This window comes from Callospermophilus lateralis, chromosome 14, assembly GCF_048772815.1.
Source record: "Callospermophilus lateralis isolate mCalLat2 chromosome 14, mCalLat2.hap1, whole genome shotgun sequence".
Taxonomy (NCBI): domain Eukaryota; kingdom Metazoa; phylum Chordata; class Mammalia; order Rodentia; family Sciuridae; genus Callospermophilus; species Callospermophilus lateralis.
Genome location: NC_135318.1, coordinates 89120451 through 89125920, shown reverse-complemented (window position 1 = coordinate 89125920; position 5470 = coordinate 89120451).

Below are 5470 nucleotides of genomic sequence, written 5' to 3'. Positions count from 1 at the left end.
AACTGAGAAGGACCCTCCTGGGTCACTAGCAGGAGTGACGGAAGGTGGTCACACCCTGCACTCCAGGCCTGGGACTAAAGGGCCTGGGGAGACGAAGGGATGACGGGGCCTTATCGTGGTGACATAACCCACGGTCCAGTCCCTGGGATGACAGGCAGACACTGTCCCCTTCCTCTCTCCCCGCCTTTCTCCTTCTGTGGGAAACGAGCTTCCATTTTGACCAAGCTCATCTACTTTATGGAGATTTTCTTTCCTGCTGTGTGAGCCTTTGGGATGTTCTCAGCCCCCAGGGGACATAGGTCCCCACGGAGCCTGTGCAGGGGTGAAAAGGCAGGTGGAGATGAAGATGCCCTGGTGTGGGAAGACAGCCCGGTGGCCTGTGCTTCTGGCAGGACCCGGCGCTGACAGTTGGGTAGTTGGGTTTGTCACCAGCGCCTCGCCTCCCCCAGGAGCAAGTGACACCACAGACAGAGAGAGAAGGCTGGGTCTGTAAATTCAAGGACCCTTCCTGGAGTTTGGGCAGCAGGTGGGTGTGAGTGTGCATATGCACAGGTGGGTGTGCACACCTCTGTGAGCTCTGACTCCTGGAAGTGGGGGGAGGGTGCCCTGGCTGGAGGAGTGGGCGCCCTGGTTAGAGGTGGGTGCCCTGGCTATGGGGGTGGGGTTCTCTGGGTGGGGGCAGGAAGGGTGCCTTGGCTGGAGGGGTGGGTGCCCTGGTTGGGGGAGGGTTCTCTGGGTGGGGGCAGGGAGGATGCCTTGGTTGAGGGGAGGGTGCCTTGGCTGTGGGAGGGTGCCCTGGCTGGAGGGGAGGATTCTCTGGGTGGGGGTGGGGAGGGCGCCCTGGCTGGGGAGAAGGCAGGGGGAGGGACTTGGGTGGGAGACGACCACCGGCGGAGGAGGGGAAGTGGGGGCCTGGGGGGGTGAAGGAGGCGTGAGGAGGGGGCGGTGCTGGCTTCATGCTGTTACTAGTTTGATTTATCCCTAATGAGTTCTCAGCACATGGCTGCTCCCGGCTCACTCCAGGGGCCAGCGAGGCCTCCCGCGGGCCTCAGCCGCCCGACTCTGCAGCAACAGCCGCCACTCGCTCAGAAAAGAGCCAATTTCCACACTGCACAGTCCGCTTCACTCAGGGGAAATCACATTTCCCTGGGAGAGCTGCAGGCTGAGCTTCGCCCCCAGCCTGGCCCGCTGCCACCCTCCCGCGCTGCACCCTCACCCAGACCTCCGGGCAGCCTCCCGCAGCCTGGGCTGCTCCCCAGTGGGGCAGGGGGCTGTCCAGGGGGAAGGCTGCCCTGAAGGGAGGGGAGACCTGCCTAGCTGCCTCTGCGGCCTCCCCCAGGAGGCCCTGCACCCGGCAGCGCTGGAGTAAACAGCGAGGCTCAGAAGCGAGGTTGATGATGCGGTGTGTGCGCGCATGCGCGAGGCGGGAACCCTGGACACAGGGGTCTGCTGACCAGAAAGTTCTGACCCCCAAGGGCCAAAGGAAGAGAAGACAGCATGGAAAAGACAGGAGGCCAAAGAAAGGGAGAGAGGAGAGAAAGGTTTCCCGCCATTCCCCGACCTCCATACTCTTCCCAAACATTTGATTCCTCCTTCAGGCATCGGAGGCCTGGGGTCATAAAGTTCTGTCACATGGGAGGGAAGCAGTAATGGCTTCCAACTCAGCAATAGAGGGATGGGAGAGGAATTCGGACCGAAGTCAAGAGCCAGAGCAGGCGGTCTGTGGGACAAGGGGTCCTCTCTCTGGAACCCCTTCTCTGATGTCAGAATGCATTTCCAGCCTGTTCACATCCAGGTCCCTGAGACCTCAAACAGGATGCAGATCAGGCCCTTGGCAGGGGTTGGGCTATGGTCTCAGCTCCTCTGCTGACTGGCTGACCGTGACAAAGTCACCTCTCTCTGTCTCCCCAAGAGCAAAATGGGGCCAGTGATCAGAATCAAAGACACTAGCACATGTGACTGAGCTTCATGTGCAGGAAGAATGGAGGCCTCCGGGGAGGGCTACTGTCACTTCTGAGGCTGGGAGAGGATGGGCCTGCTCAGCAGTGGGGAAGGAGGGACCCAGGAGGGAGCCACAGTGACCACTGCTGCCCCTGCCCCTGACTCACAAGGATGCTAAGACACGGACCCACCAATGGTGAACAGGAGGTCCCCATGGCCCTTCCTGCACCCAGCCCCCAAGGACCTGCCTTCAACACGTTGACAAGTACCTGGATCTCTGGTCTGGTGTCCTCCCTCAGGGCCTGTGGTCTGTGGCTGTCACTGCTCTTGCCTGGCACAGGGTGGGAACATCCCGTGGCAAGGATTTTGGAAGACTGAGGGAAAGTGGGAAGGGGAGGTCTTAGGCCTAGTCTGGGGGCTGGCCTTGGAAGTGGGGACTCCCAGAGTCCCCCTTCTGCCCACCCCAAGGGCTTCAGGCAGGGGCCAAAGGGCTACAACAGCTCTGTCCTCCAGCAAGAAACCCATGGCCTGCCTTTTAGGGGTTGCCTCCTTCATATGGACTTTCTGCCAGCTCCTGGGCTGACCTGACCAGGCTAGGAGGCAGGGAGGCCCAGAGGGGAGGAGGGAGGAATGCCAGACCAGGGGGTGCAGCCTGGGAAAGTGAGCACTGGAAGGGACTGTTCCAGGCGCCAGGGGTGGGGGGCAAGATGCCTTGGGAATGTCTGGGCCCAAGCTCTTCCTAGCTCTCCTGCCAACGCCCTCTCACATGCCCCATGGAAACCCGGGCCCCTGACTACAGTGAACCAGGCTCCTGAATGTGCAGGGTGAGCGTGGCCTTCCAGCCCAGCAGCCTCCTACATCCCCCTCGCCCCTGTCCCCAAGTCCTTTCTCATGCGCCACCAGACTTCTCCCAACGCCACCCCCAGTGCTGAGGTACCTCAGATGGCCTCTCACATGACTATATTTTCTGAAGGGGCCTTTGGTTTGACTGGGTGGAATATCTGGGTAGACCCTGGCCAGGACCTGTGCCCTTGGGTCACACAACACAGCCATAAACACCTGCTCTGAGCCAGGCCTCCTGGTGTAACCAGCTCAGATCAGAGAAAGGTCACTGCTGCAGAAGAACTGTTTCAGGCCCTCTGTCCTCTGGGACCCGAAGAGGGTCTGCAGGGACACATGGTGGGTCTCCAGGGCTGGCGCCCAAGGATCGATGGGTAGGCTCCTGGGGACATGACACATCTCAGAGTGACTTGGGTTAGGGGCTGTCTTAGGGCCCTCGGGCACTCAGTGGTTCAGGTGCATGAAGAACTCAGATAGCATGGGCTTCCAGGGCCTCCGGCCACTCTCTGCCTGCAGCTGAGAACCCAGCCTCCTTTCAGATCCCCTCTAAAGACCTGGTGACAGGTGTTCTTCAAGGGAGGGGTCCCCTTCTCTTGGCCTATTCTCATGGCATCCCTGGCCTCTCCTTGAGGGTCCCAGGGAGGTGACAGCGCTGCCTCCACCTCTGTCCTCCCTGGTGTGGAGCCCCTGGGTGGGGCGAGGAATCCCCCTCCCATCCTCTCCAGGCCAGCTGCCATCTGCCCAGGCATCCACATTAACCCAAGCACCCTGGCTGCAGCCTGGCCCCGCGTTCCAGCTGGGTCCCACACGGAGAAGAGAGCCATGCAGATCCCAGACAGCCCCCAGAGGGCTTTTAGGACAGTCCCTCCTTGGATCTCCCTCCTTTCTCCCAAGTTTCCCAGAGGGGGTTGTCCTCGGGCCCTGCAGCCTCCCTTATCCACTCCGGACCTTGCCACCCTGTCCCTTACCTCTGCCCAGCCAAATCTTTAGACCGGAACCAAAAGAAACCATACCCTCCATGAGAATCCTATAACCTCCCCTGGGTGTAAAAGGCTCTGGTACCCGACAGGGAGCCTGTGGTGTCGGGAGAAATGCTGGACACGGGGAAGAGGGCTTGACTGAATCCACACCTTCCACCTGGGGAACTTCACTCTGCCCCATGGGGCCCTCACATGCAGTCCCAGCTGCGTGTGCATGACGCCCTGGCCTGGCACAGGGAGCCCAGTCTTCCCCTCCTTCCCCCAGCACTGCAGGGCCCATGAGAGCTGGTCATGGCTCCCACTCTGTAGCTGTCCCCAGGTCCTTCCTCATTTGTCCCACAGACCCTCAGGCTTCCTCTGGACACCAACAGCAAAGGTCTGTGGGAAGCGCAGGACGGCCCTGCCCCACACTGGAGCTTGTTTTGGCCTCGAATTTACTCGGAGTGGAAGAACTCAAAGCTTGGGAAAACTGATTTCCCCAGCCTTGGACATCTAGCAGAACAGTGAATCGTCATATTTTAGCTCGAGGGTAAAAGTGCTTTTATAAGGTCAAATATAATATCGATCTTCACCATAAGTAATTTTCTGTGAATTTTCCTATCTTCCTAAATAAATTCTGTCTTCTAGGGGAAAAAAAAAAAAAAAAAGAGCACAGGGAGATGCTAAGGGGCATCTGATGGCCCCTTCCAACCCCCATCCCAGAGCGCGCGCTGAGGAAGCACAACCCTACCCCTGAGGAAGCACAACCCTACCCCGGAGCCAACCCCAAAGCCTGAGACGAAGAGTAATGGTTTATTGAGTCATGTGGCAATGGTGGGTTTCTTTAAAAAAGAAAGAAGCATCAAGGAGAGAAGCCCAAGGTGCTGGGAGACAATTCAGAGGCCAAGTCTGGGGTGGAAAGAGGGAAGCAGGACCCACCAGAGCTTCATATACAGTATTTACAGTCGGGCCTCAAGGGCTACCTCGGGTGTCTTCTGGCTGCTGTAGGAGGGCTGCGGTAGCTCAGGTGACTTGGCAAGAGCAGCTGGAAGGGGAAGTGTCCTCCGGTTGGCTTTTCCCACCATTCGGCCTTGTTCTGCCCTGGGCAGGGCAGTACCTCCCCTCCCAGGGCCTAGGGAATGCCTGTCTTCAGCTGCTTCTGGATGGCTGATGGTGGCTGCCAGAGAGAGGAGCCACCGGAGGAGAGGCTGGAACTTGCATAGCAGCAGGTAGAGTGGGGGTCAGCTGGCAACGCAGTGGGGTGATAGACTAGCAGCCCTCAGCCCGTGCCCGGGAGACAGAGCAGGAAGAGCCAGCAGTGGTGGAGGCTGAGGGAGGGTCAGGGTGCCTGTCAGGGAGAGCCTTGGCACTGGGCTGTGACCTGTGGGCAGAAGGACTTGCCTACAGTCCACTTCTGCTGAGCTGTGTTGACGAGCCATGCGAGTGCCCTGTGCCCGCGCGGGCAGGCAGGCCCACCTGTGCCCCCTCCAGCTCCTGTGGCACTTTCTTCTCTCCTTTTGGTGGCTACCAGCCAGGGAACATTTCTTCTCCAATTCCGTCTTTTGGAATGGGATGGTCCTCTTTCCCTTGAACTCCTGCCCCCATTAAGGAGTCCTGGAGGACAGTTTGGCCTTCTCCAAGGTCATCCCGTCTTTCATGGTTGATTACATTAACCACACGGGGAGTGAGCCGCGAAGCTGGACTTGTGGTTATTTTTCATGTAATAAATA